This window comes from Dipodomys merriami, unplaced genomic scaffold, assembly GCF_024711535.1.
Source record: "Dipodomys merriami isolate MVZ:Mamm:240054 unplaced genomic scaffold, mDipMer1.0.p SCAF_113, whole genome shotgun sequence".
Taxonomy (NCBI): domain Eukaryota; kingdom Metazoa; phylum Chordata; class Mammalia; order Rodentia; family Heteromyidae; genus Dipodomys; species Dipodomys merriami.
The window spans coordinates 3,867,860-3,881,898 of NW_027202416.1; positions in this window are offsets into that span (position 1 = coordinate 3,867,860).

The following is a 14,039-nucleotide window of genomic DNA, read 5'->3' on the forward strand; positions in this document are numbered from 1 at the left end:
TGTGTGCTCATTTTTGTTGAATAGCATGAACATTTGAATTTCCTTTCTAATCTCTTCCATGACCAACTTGTGATTCAGCAGTGAGTTGTTCAGTCTCCATGTGATACCAGACTTTCTTTGGTGGCATTTGGTGTTGAATTCTAATTTTATTCCCTTGTGGCCTGAGAGAATGCAAGGTATAATTTCAATATTTCTGAATTTAGACAAGTCTGCTTTGTGTCCTAAAATGTGGTCTATTTTGGAAAATGTTTCTTATGCTGCTGAGAAAATCGTGTATTCTAATGCTGCTGGGTGAAATATTTGGTAGATATCTGTTAAGTCTAGTTGATATATGGAGCTGTTTAGGTCTGTGGTTTCTCTGTTGAGTATTTGCCGAGTTGATCTATCTAGTGGAGAGAGTGGTGTGTTAAAATCCCCAACAATTAATGTCTTTTGATTTATATGGGATTTGAGGGAAAGTAGTGTTTCTTGCATAAATGTGGGTGCTCCAATGTTTCGCGAGTAGATATTTATAAGTTAATATCATCTTGAAGGAAAGATCCCTTAATTAATATGTAGCAACCTTCTTTATCTCTTCTCACGAATTTTAATTTGAAGTCTATTTTATCTGATATTAGGATTGCAACTCCCGCCTGTTTATGGGGGCTGATTGCTTAGTAGATTTTGTTCCAACCTTTAATATTGAAAATTTGTTTGTTTTTACGGGCAAGATGTGACTCCTGGAAGCAGTAGATAGAAGGATCTTGTTTTTTATTCCAACTAGACAGTCTATGTCGCTTAATTGGAGAGTTAAGTCCGTTAACGTTAAGAGAAAGCACTGAGAGGTATTTGGGAGTTCCTGCCATGTTATCTACCTTCTTGGGGGCTGCAAAACCTGGGTTCTTTCTATGGTTCTTGGATTCTCAGTTTAGGTGCAGTTTCTTGGCCTTTATTGTGGTCTCCTTGGTTTTCTATGTGTAGGACATTTTTAAGAATCTTTTGTAGGGCTGGTTTGCTAGAGATGTATTGTTTCAATTTTTCTTTGTTATGGAAGGTTTTTATTTGGCCTTCAATTATGAAGGAGAGTTTAGCTGGGTACAGTATTCTTGGTTGATAGTTGTTTGTTGTTAGGGCGTGGCATACAACATTCCAAGCTCTTCTGGCTTTGATTGTCTCTGCTGAGAAATCTGAGGTGATTCTAATTGGTTTCCCTTTATAGGTGATTAATCTTTTTTCCTTGACAGCTTTAAGGATCTTTTCCTTGGTCTGTGTTGATCCTGTGGATTATGATGTGATGGTGGGATGTCCTATTCTGGTCTGGTCTGTTTGGAGTTCTAAAACCTTCGTGTATCTGAATAGGCCTATCTTTTTGTATGTTTGGGAAGTTCTCTGCTAGGATCCTGTTAAACAAATTTCCTAGGCCATTAACTTCTGTTTCTAGGTGCTATAATATCTAGGCTGTCTTCAATCCCTGAGATTCGATCTTCTGCATGGTATAACCTGCTGTCAAGACTTTCTACTTTGTTTTTTTATTTCTTTTGCTTCTAGTTAGTCAGCATTGATGGCTTCAAATTCTTTGTTGAAGCTTTGTTTTAGATCTTGTATGAACTTCTTTACCTCCTTAATATGATGTTCAGTGTTTATTCTCAGATAACTTAGTTGTTTGGTTATGGTTTCCTTGCATTCCCATTCCTTCTGTTGGGTTCCATTGAGCATTCCCTTTGTGGTATCCCTGAGTTTCTTCAGCTCTTTGTTAATGGATTCCATGTATGCCTTTAGTGATCTTTTGTATTCTCTTCCTGCTGTCTCAATTCCTGTATTACTCTTTGATTAGCTTCCTCCTGTTCGTGCAATTCCTGTAGTTCTCTTTGAGTGTTCTCAGCCTGCTAATGCCGTTCCTGCCTTTCTCTTTGAGTATTCTCAAGCTGCTTATGCAAATCCTGTATCAGTTTTTGAGTAGCTTCCTCACACTTATGATATTCCTGTATGAACTTTTGGATTGCCTCCTCTCTCACCCTACACGCTCATACAGAGTCCTTTCTATGCTTTCAATCTTTTCATTTATCATGTTGCCAGCAGTGTTTGTAGAGCTATTTGTGAATTCTCCTCTGGATTATTCATTATCTGTTCTGTCCCCTGATTATCAAGATTGGGAATTGAGATAACCGGATTTGCAATTTTTCTTGTGTTTTTCCGGTTTACTCTGCCCATGTGAGATAAAAATAGCACCAGTTTTGTGCTAGAACACTTATCCTAAGGCAAGCATCAACCCAAGTCTGAATTTGCACAGTCAATAGTCTACAGATACAATCTAGTTCGATAGATCCATCTATTCAACATCAAACAACTATACATTAATGGGCTACGAACCGCAAAGAAGAATTTGGAAGACCTGTAATTATTAGGGTTAGGGAGAGATGTGGATAAAAAATAGCAATAGATTGATATGGGGAGGCTCAGGGAGAGTTAACTAAGTCCTAATCTCAAAGCAGGAAATAGGTTGGGTAGGATGAAAGTAGAGAGAGTGAATAAAAGAAGAAAGGGAACGGGAAAAGAAAAGCCAAGAAAAAATAGAAAGGTAAAAATTAATAACATTATGTAGATGCGATAACAATCTATTTAGATAAGAAGGTGAATTTATTGAGAGAAGGGGAGGGATATAAAGGAGATGTGAAAAACTTAAAAATAAAAATGCTTCAAATATTATATAGGTATTAAGAGGTAGTACTGCTATTAAGGAATTTAAGTCTTAATGGTTTTGAATTCAGTGATAAATTTGTGGATTAAGGGTGTACACAATGTGGGTAATGTCTAATAGTCAACTCCGGGTTTATCTGAGGATGTGCGGGACAAGAATTAAGTCACATAAAGAAGAACGAAAGAGAGGAGAAGGTGAAAAGGATAAGAAAGGAAGAAGAAAAAGATGAGAAGTTCAGTAGAGCTAAGCAAAAAACAAAAAGATAATTTAAAAAGACAAAAAAAAAAAGAAAAAGAAAACCAAAAAAGAAAGAAAAACGCACACTCACTTATTCGTAAAATAAAAATTATATGAGAAAAAAAAAGTTTCTGGAAAACAATTTTTTTTTCAAAAAAGCCAAAGATTGAACATTTAAAAAAAGTTTTACAAAAAAAAATTTATAGAAGGTACCAAATATTAAAAATGAAAAAAAGAAGAAGAAGAAGAAAGTAAAAAAAAAATTCTTTAATTTTTTTTGGAGGAGTGGGAAAAGTCCTGTATCTCCCTTGGGTCTGTAACCAGCCTCTTGTTGGATTCTCTGGTCTCCATGTGGTCCTGTGGTCCTGTGGCTTGGTTGGTTTGTCAGTTTGTTCAAACAGGCAGAAAAATGCTCTGCTTTACCCAGGATTTGGCGATCCTCTTCCCAGGCTGGTTCATTGGGAGGCAAATCTGCTTTGAGTATCAGAAAAGAGGGGGAAGCAGTGATGAGGCTAGGTTCTGGGTAGAATTGAGGCCTTTCAACAAACAGTAGCTTTTCCCTGGGGCTAGTTTGTGAAAATTCACAGAGCCCAGCCTGGAGCCATTATCATGGTTTCTGTTTACTGAATTTCAATTGATTGCCCAGGCTGCTAGAGGGAGGGGCAGCCTCTGGCTCTGATTACCCAGTGGAGAAAGCCACTCCAAGGGCTGGCGCCAGAGCTGGGTGACTTTTCACTGGGTGGATCTGGGTCTGGCAGGTCACGCTGCCATTAAGTTCTTGTTACCTGCTAAATGACTCATTTTATTCGAAGGCCTGAGTTGGAGCTAGCAGCTCCTCCGACCTTTGTCGGTATCCAAGATGGAGATCTCTGGTGCTGGGAGGGGTGGCCTTCCCTCCTCTGCTCCCTGAGAAGGAGTGAGGATGTCAGGCTTCTACTCACGCTGAGTCTTGTTTCCTGGCTCGTCTCTGTTCTGCAAACTGCAGGATGAAGATGTTCGCTCTTTGTCGGTTCTTGCTGGTGTTGAGAAGAATCTGCTCACCTGCTGTGTCTGGCTCCTTCGTTCTGGACACTCTGTGGCTCAGGTAGGCTCCTGTGCTTGCCCACCGTCACCACAGCTGCTGCCCCCGCGGCGGCTGCTGGCAAGAGCTCAAAAGTGTCTCCTTGCCTGGGTTTCCCCTCTCTGGCCTAGCTCTCTGTCCTGTGATGGCACACTTCGTGTAATTCTCTGGCTTAGGACTGTTCACTGGAACTCTAAATCTGCTTTTTATTGGAGAGCTCACTTAGACTCCAGGTTCTCCTCCTCCATCTTCCCGGAACTCCCCAATTCTTTTTTTTTAAAGACACTTGTTTTCATCTACAAATAGTCCTGTCTATTGTCTTCAGGTGATTTTGATGATTGAAGATGCTTAATGAGAAGTCAAAATGTATTAGTAGTCCTTTGCTATCAATTAAATTTCACTTTTTCTTCTTGGAGAATATAATGATCAAAGCAATAGTTCACAATCAGCAAGCAATAGTTCAGAATCATGGTTCAACTGCAAGTGAATCACCAGTAAGTAATCCGCGATTCCATTTTCCATAAAGTTTTGTCACAGATACAATCTGCCTGCCTTCTCTAGCTGATTTCCTAGCCTGGACCTATTCCTTCATTGTACAGGAAAAGTGTAATTCACCTGATTTCAGTCAGATCTGTTAGTAGAATTATCAAGTATTTAGATTTTTTTTTTATTAAATTAGTTGTGGGGCCTGAACTCTGGGCCTGGGCACTGTACTTTAGCTCTTCAAATCAAGGCAAGTGCTCTACCACTTGAGCCTCAGAACCACTTCTGGATTTTTCTATTTGTGTGGTGCTGTTTTGTGAAATGGCAGAGCAGAAAGTGAAATGATGCAACCAAAAATATAAAAGCAAAATAAATTAGGATAATTATGGAGCAACCATTTTGTCTATGAGAACCATGAAAGAGAAAGAGGAAGAGATACAGATGTGCAATGACCGAACTAGCCACAAAATCCATGCTTCTAATCAATTTACAGAGCAAACAATTTTTTTTATTTTTTAAAAGAGACGGAAATAATATTTATATATAGAAATTAGTAAATACGTTTTAGTCGCCTACATAAAGAGAATAATCTTAATCCTTGGGCTGGGAAGGTGGCTCAGTGGTAGAGTCCTTGTCTTGCAGCTTACTACAGTGCAGAGACTACTTTCCAAAAAGGCCACTCATATGAATACTAGGGATGAGGATGAGTATACCCCTCTTCATCTGGAAGCCCAGAGTGGATACCTAGACATTGTCAATGAGTTGGTATCTCAAGGCAGATATTCATGACATAACTGTGAATGGCTGGACACCCCTGCACAGTGCTTATTTGTGGAACATATTGCAACAGCACACACACACACACACACACACACACACACACACACACACCATCATCAGATTTCTTCTTAAGTATTTTTTGTGTATGTCTTAAGAAGAAATTTACATTACTAACTTGAATTTCTGACAGGATAATATCATCACTGTACATCTTGCTTCTATATTCTCAGTTTTAAATTAATATCTAAGTATGTGCCTTACATAAGTACAGGAAAAAGTAGGAGCCACACGGGTGGCTCAGGTCTTTAATCCTACCTAATCAGAAAGATGATATCTGATGATTGTGCTTTGAAACCAGACAAAAAACGTCCATTAGATTCTCGTTTGAAAGTAACCAACAAAATTTAGAAATGGCGCTGTAGTATAAGCAGTAAAATGCTAGCCTTGAGAAAACTAAAACAAAAAAAAATAACAAATTCTGGGACAGAGCCTGGCCCTGAGTTCAAGCTCTCGTATTACCACCAAACTAATGAATGAAAGAATGAATGAATGAATGAACTAAAAATAAATTAAGTGGTCACATGTGGAGAGACAGGTAAAATGTAACAACCGTGGTGACTGGATGATGTATTATTTTGTAATAAGTCAAATTATAATTTTTCCTAATCACTAATATTTTATTTGAACTTTTTTGTACAATAAGCCCTGAATTTCCATGTATGTATATGTGTGTGTACATGTGTACACATGTGTGTGTGTGTGTGTGTGTGTGTGTGTGTGTGTGTGTGTGCTGTTGCAATGTTGCTTGCCAATGTAGACAGAGTGAGGCTAAAAAGAGCTGTGTTGCAATGTTGTTATTTATCAGTGTTCTGTCCTGTCATTTCAGTGGAACCACCCTTCTGTACATTTTATTTGTCAAATAATAACATCATCATAATCAAAGCATTTACCTCATTAAGTTAGATAAAAGAGATCACTTTCAGCTCTTAGTATATGTTAGGTAAGAAGATACACATATACTTATGTAGTAAGTTATTGCTGTAAGATGACTGTCAGTACAAAATATGTATTTGACCTCTTAAATTGGATATACTTTTAAGAAATACTCATGGAGTGATTTTGACCAACTTGACCAAACAGGTATTACAAGATATGTATTTTAAATGTTTTTTTTCTTTTATGCATTTGTTTCTAACACATTTATAAGATTATTTCTTTGTTGCTTTGTATGTCCCTCCCCCACAGTATAACCCCTGCTTTCACTATATTTGATGTCGGTATAATTTGTGGAGGAGAAGGGGAAAAACAAGTCTTTTAAGGATACAGGTGGACCCGTTACAACAATAAGTACAAGTTGTCATGTCGAAAACGAACTTTACCACTTTGGTGGGGCGGGGGAGGATTGGGTGTTCGGGCGGGGGAGGCTGGGAAGGGATGTGAAGGGTAAACGAAGGAGGAGGCTGCAATGCTTGATAAGAAATGTACTCATTATCGTGCCCATGTAATTGTAAGCCCTCTGTACACTATGTTCACAATAAAAAATAAAAAATAAATATGATTCTCACTTGTCAGCGTCCTTAGTAGCTAGGGTTACAAGCATGAACCACTGGCGCCTAGCTATATAATTAATTTTTACACATTTATGAAGTATGGAGTGGTAATCCCATTCATTTATATGTTGTTTAATGATCAAGCTACATCATATCCATTAATTTCTGCATGTAACACTTCTTTATAGTGAGAATGCTCAAAAACTTATCTTCTGGCTATGATGATATATCTATTCTTCACTATAATAACTTTGCTTCTTGTAGTATAAAATTAATATATTTACTTTTAGTCATGGAAGTCTGCTAATTAAAGTTATATCAAACATGAATTGTAAAGTGAAAGAAATTCATAGTTCCATTACATGTTTAAAAAAAATTATGCACTTTTTCAATTATATTTCTTTGGAATGTGTAACATTCTTTGATTTCACTTAAAATTGGTAACAATTATATTATATCAAATTGATTTAAACTTGTATTTGAAAATTGCACACAGCACAAATATACTTCCACTTTCTTCTAACACATTATTAAAATAACAGTATAGGAAAGTTTGGTGTTAGCTGTTCAAGTGTAGAATCATACAAACTCAGGATGCTAAGACCTGAATATTTTAGTTCAATACCAGTTCAAACAGACAAAAATGTGAAAACTTATCTCCAATTATCTAGCAGGAAGCAGAAGGTGAGGATGTGGCTCAAGGAATGGCGTGTCATAAACCATGAGCACAAAATACAACAGAGACCATTAAACATTGAGTTCAAGCCCTAAAAATGGTATATACACAAAAGACAACAACAAAAAAGTAGTATAAACATCAATAATAAAGACAAAACTAGTAGAAAAGATCATGAGAAATGTTGTGTGAACATCTGGAAGTCAGAAATCATTTGCCAGAATTTTGATTCATTAGAAGTAAAAGTCACAGTATAATTTTAACAATATCATTGAAATCGTTTGTGATGAAACCTGGCTATTGAGTAACATGTGGAAGAGCAGACTGGATTACCTGACATAGTAGACATTGCCTGAAACTATACACCATCCCACTCTGCAAAAATCTAAAATCGTGCCTGTTAATTTAAAAAGAACCTCATGCTAGAGACTTTTTGGTCCACACAGACTGGGGTCCTTATTTTGTGGCTTCAGACCAGTGCTTTTTAAAATAACCACTCCTGTTTTACTCCCCTTCACTGGTGAAGCTATACCCTAAGCTGGCACCAAGCAACTCCCTAGAATAGGGCAAGAGCATTTGCTGATGCTCTTCCAACTTCTCTCTGTGGCTCTGGATATCCAGACTCTTGTAGCTAGGATGGGTTACTTTGATGTCCAGGTTGCCTCAAACTGGAGATAAACATGTAAGGGATATGTCAACCTGAGTTAGTTTCAAACTATGATCTTCAGATCTGAGTCAATATGCTCAGCCCAGTATTTCCAGTAAGTTACTTAATCTTTCTTACACTCAGGTTCTTCTTGTGTGGAAAGTGAAAAGAATTACTTTGTGGACCTATGAATCCAGTGGGAGTTATGACTAGGTGCAGGAAGTATAAGTGTTCAGGATGAGTGGACAGAGTCTGACACTCTCATAAAACTAGGTATTTATATTGAAATGAATTCCATGAATTGGAAACAAGAGGCGTTTTTCTGTTCTTGTTTATCCTTTTATGGACATTGAAGGTGCCACAGAAATTCAAGGAGAAAAGGGAAACCAATGCAGCAGTTGTACTCTGTACATATTATATTCACAATGAGCTAAACTTGTGGACAGGGACAGGATGGAAAATCAGAGAGGGAACAAAGTGATGAGATTGTCAAACAAGAAGTGAACTCATTAGCAACTTATAAAAGGGTGATCTGTATATACACTACCTTAACAGAAACCATTTGAAAAATCCAGGTTGATGATTCTCTATTCCAGTTTTTGTAGAGGTCCTTAAGACTCAGGTTCACCTGGAGTTTTTGAAGGTCACATTATATGATAATTAATGTAGAACCAGAATCTCTTAAGAAATGTTATAAAAAGTATTTCATTCTTAGTACCTCTTTCTCTTTGAGTGGCGATACTATATGTTGTTGTCAGATCTCAATTTTTACTTTTTGTTTTTAGTACTTGTCAGGTGTTGAATCCTTCTTAAAGCTTTGTGACAAAGGTCTGCTATATCTTGGCACCCTGCCCCTAACTAAAATGGTAATTAATCTTTGAAATTAATGTACTTGAGTATGAGTTTTATTTATTGATTTAATTTGTGGGTGGTGATGAAATCTGGGCCTGGTTGCCATCCCTCAGCTCTTCAGCTCAAGTCTAGTGCTCTACCACTTGAGCCACAATACCACTTCTACCTTTTTCTGCTAAGGTGGTGCTGAGGAATCAAACCCAGGGTCTTGTACATTCAAGGTAAGCTGTCTACAACTGATCCACCTTCTCAGCCCTTATGAGTGGTATGTTTGTGCACAGGTCTATCAAGCAAATCTATTGAGCAAATGTATTCATTTGCCACTAGACATATTCAAAATTATGAATTATCTGATATTTTAATGAATAAAACTCTTATCATTGATACTAGGAAGTGTTTGTCTCCATATACTAAAAACATGGAGGAGGGTTTTTTAAACTAAAACTAAAAATAAATTTTAAGATCTTGTTGCTAACAAATGTGTCCAGGTGTTATTACATTAAACAGAAAATTCAAAATGGTTTTTTTCATGAATACAGAGATCAAAGGTCTTATAATTCTTATTTCAAGATGCAAATTAAAGGGGAAAAACAGTCAGGAGGTAAAATTTATATTGACTGTTAATAGTTAAAGAGGACAAGAACATCCTAGATGACAAATTAAAGACAAAGCAATATCAGACCACTATATGCTCAAAATTAAATAAGAAGGTTTAATTGAAAAATTGAGCTGGAATGTGCACATCAGGCAAAAGCAAGAAATCAGAGCTTACCACCAACATAGAAACACCATAATGCATATCTCAGAAAAAGGAAAAAAGTTCCTTGTCCTTAATTTCAATGATACATATAACCCCCCCATACATGCGCGGACGTGCGCGCGCGTGCGCGCACACACACACACACACACACACACACACACACACACACACGAATGTATGCAATAGCTCAACCTACTCACATCCATTCAACATGAATCAAAGATCTTCCTATAATATTTGGAACTTTAAAAGTTTCTAGTCTTGGAAATAATGGATAACAGATACATAAGCAAATATTTTCTGAATAACACTCTGTTATGTAAATGAGAATTTCTGATGGCTATATCTATTTAAAATATCTCTGAATCTCGGAAGAATTAAACAAGAGACAATACGAATTTGGGACTATACTTCTACTAGCTATTCTGCAAAGGCTTAATAAGAAGTTATGAGAGCCAATATTAAATACCAAATTAATACATTAATACATGTGTAAGTGAAGTGAAAGACAGTTATCAGAGACCTATGCTGCCTCTAATTCTCAGCAGGCTTCATACTGTGACACCTTTGATTCTGCTGTGCCAGGCCCACAGTTCTTTTCCCTAGAGCAGGGGCCCTGCTGGGCTTGGGAATGGGGTCTGTGTGGAGAGGGAGGAGGCCACAGGGGAGGCCGAGCTTTGGTTGGGGCTAAGGGCGGTGGGGAGAGGATGGTGAGGAGGCCCTGACAGAGGCTGTGAAGGGAGGAAGAGGCAGTTGGGTAATAGCTCATGCAGCAGCAGCCCTAAAGGCAGATGGGTTCTGGGGAGTGTCTGTGAGGTGTTGAATTTGGGGTGAATTTGCTAGGGCTTGTTTGTTTGGTGAGGAGAGGAAGAAGTTTCGAGTCCCACCCAAACAGATAATGAAAAATGAGACAACCAATGCCTGAAGAATTTCAAGAACAAAGGCAGGGACTTATAGGTAACCTCTAGGGGCAGTGAGGACAGCAAGGTTGGGCCTGTGGTCGTCATGCCTCCCTTGATGCCCTTGGAAGTGAGGGCGAGCTCTGCTGTGGGCTAGGCCTGGCTCTTGCCTTGAAGCAGGCACCAGGAATTGTCAGCACAGCCTCAACCTGCCCCAAGGAGGTGGCCTGTTGTGGGTGCTGTAGCCGGGGCAGTTGCTAGGAGGCTATACACAGAAGGGCAGAGGAAGTATGGCTGGTAGGCTCTGCTCCAGCCCAGCCAAGCTCAGGGCCACTTGTGAAGTTCCAGCTCTGGATCATGATCAAGCACTGCTCCAGACAAGTAGGGCCTTTGCGGACCTGTGCAGTGGCTGCCACGTGTGGGTTGTGAACCTCCTTAGAATGGCCGAGGAGTCTCAATGGAGAGGTACATTTGCTTCTGTGCCTCTCCCATCTTCTGGATTCCTGCTCTCCTCCTGCCTCCTGCCATGTCCAACTACAGGAGTCAACTTCTCCAAGCCAATGAGAGGCCATCCCGGAGATGTTCACAGGGCTTTCCAGGCTGCTTTACCATGAATGCAGGGCTCACAGGGTGCCATCTTCCAGGCAAAGCATACCCCCATTTCAGCTTGGCGATCCCTGCCTAGAGGACCACAAACTGCATTCTTACACAGAAATCCAGGGGTACACAAAGGTGTCCTGCAGTCTAAGGCATCCTTTCCTTCCTCCTGCTCAGGTGTGGAGCAGCTTTGGAGCCAACTGCAACATCATGATTGATTATCTAAAAAGAAGAGGAAAAAAGCTTCATTGTCCCAGATACAGCTGCCCCTGGGGTTCTCTGTGTACACTAGTCTTGTGCTTAGATAACGATCCCCAAAGACCACCAAGAAGCCAGTCTCATGTGACCACGTGGGAGACATTTATTGAAAGCTCGAGCCTGGACTCACAACTGTCACCATTGCAGTGGGTCAGAGTTGAGAGCCCCGACCCTACAGTTAACTGGGTAATCTTATAACAATATTATTGGCTATCGAGTGCAGGCTAAGCAATAAACAATAATTTGTGGAGGAGAAGGGAAAAAAAAAAAAACGTTTAAATAGGGATACAGGTGGACCTATTGCAACAATGAGATGTACAAGTTCTTATGGAGAAAAACGAACTTTACAACTTTGGTGGGGTGGAAGGGGGGAGGACGATTCGATGAGGGGGCAGGGAGGAGGATGGGAAGGGATGGGAGGTTGAAACAAAGGAGGAAGCTACAAAGCTTGATAAGAAATGTACTCATTATCTTTCCCATGTTATTGTAACCCCTCTGTACAATGTTTTCACAATAAAAAAGTAAAAAAAATTAAAAAATTAAAAAACATTTGTAGCTTTAGGTACTTCCTGTCATCCGCTGATGGCTATTGCTAGGGGACTTATGGGCAGAACGTTATTGTGACATTTCACGTTTTTTCCAGGAACCTGAGTTCTAACTTTCAGTAAAAGTCTACTTGCAATGGGTACTTTTAGTAAAGGTCTTCACAATGGATACTTTCAGAGTATTCGGGGTCTAAATCTAGAATGCCTGTACTTTGGCAAAAACTTCTCACTAGGTGTGTGTGTGTGTGTGTGTGTGTGTGTGTGTGTGTGTGTGTGTGTGTGTGTGTGTGTGTGTGTGTGTGTGTTATGTGAGAGAGTCAGACACAGCTGAGGTTTGGGGTAAAATACTCTTGCCCTTCAGCATTGAGTTTTGGTATCTATTGTTAGTCCCACCTCCCCAATTTTGAGTTCTAATGTTGTCCTTCTAAATACTTTTATCCTTTGATCTTCTTGATATTCAGATTCCTAAGGTCTGCTTATGAACTTCAACATTTGCTTCATGAAGGTGATGTCTTTATTCTAACTTTTATGAAGCACTTTGCACTCTTTAAATGCAGTTTGTGCTGTGTTAGTGGTTTTACTTAGCCCAGAATGTGGTGGCCCAGGCTGTGCCTGTTAATTCTGAGATCAGTTTAGGCCAATATGAGATACTATACTTGTCAGTATATCAGTGAAAGAAGTTCAGCATCTTTATTGAAACAATTTCCTGGCTGAAAATACAAAAAAAATCCAGTGATAAAAATGTACAATCTGTTGTTTTTAGTTAATTGTGCACAACTGTACTGAAAAAAATCTTTTTACTAAAATGAGTATCTGTAATAGGAAAAAATAAAATGTTATAAATCTTAAAAATCGATCAAATACCAAAAGAAAAAGAAAGACACTAATCAGGAATGAAGGAAAAATGTAGTGTTTAATAAATAAATGAAATGTTTGAGATTCATATCCAAATAGAAAATAAGAAGGAAAATAAAGAGGAAAGTCACTGAGATCCTATCTTACACACCAGAATAGCTATCACCACTCAAATATATAAAATGCTGGAGAGGCTGAAATAAATCAGGAACTATATTTGGTTTTGTGGCACTGTATACTAGTGCAAACCATAGGGATATCTTAATGGAAGTTTACACAATATCAAAAAGACAGATATGTTGATGTCCTTTACCGCATTTGGATACATATTGAAGGAATATAGATCAACATGAACATCCATGTTCATGGCAGCAATATTCACAGCAACCAAGCTGTGTAATCAACCTAGATGCACCAGAAAGAGGGAATGAAGAAAATGTGCTATTCATAGCTGTGAACATGTTCTGGTATATGAGAAGTGAATGTTTCTACTGTATCATTGCTAAATATTTTGAATATATTCCTAATCCTACTTTCACTCCGTTTTGTGGCATTGTGTTTTTGCTTTAAATCAGGAATGTCCATATTGATTTTCAGACCAGTTACAATAGGGTGAAGATATCCTATAATATGTGGATATTAGATCAAAATTTAAATATATCAATGAACACATAGAGGACCATCATATATAGTTTATAATTTGAACCAATTTTAAGAAGACAACGGTTGGGGGAAAAGACGCTGTTAGAAGCTTAACAAATACACAGACATGGAAAAATACAAAAACATGTGAAACTAATTACTGCTAATAGTAAATCATTTTCCTCAAGTTTTAACAATAAAACCATTAAAATAATACTTAATAACATCAAATAAATATGCCATGGAAGAAAATGTACCATAGATATACGTTTCCCCATAATTTGTTTTATTTTATAACAAATGGATTAGAAGAAAGTGTAATTATATTTCTGAAGATGCTAACACTTTCAAGTGTCATTGATTGAATCCAGCAAAGGAAAGTAACAGAGAAGTAGAGAGTAAGAACAACCTGGGGTATGGATAAAGATACTCAGTAGAACTTTGTGAAGAAAGAATGTGCTCCGTTTTCCTGATCAAAATAGAGCTAGGACAGCTAACTTTTGACAGAACACTTGTAATGTA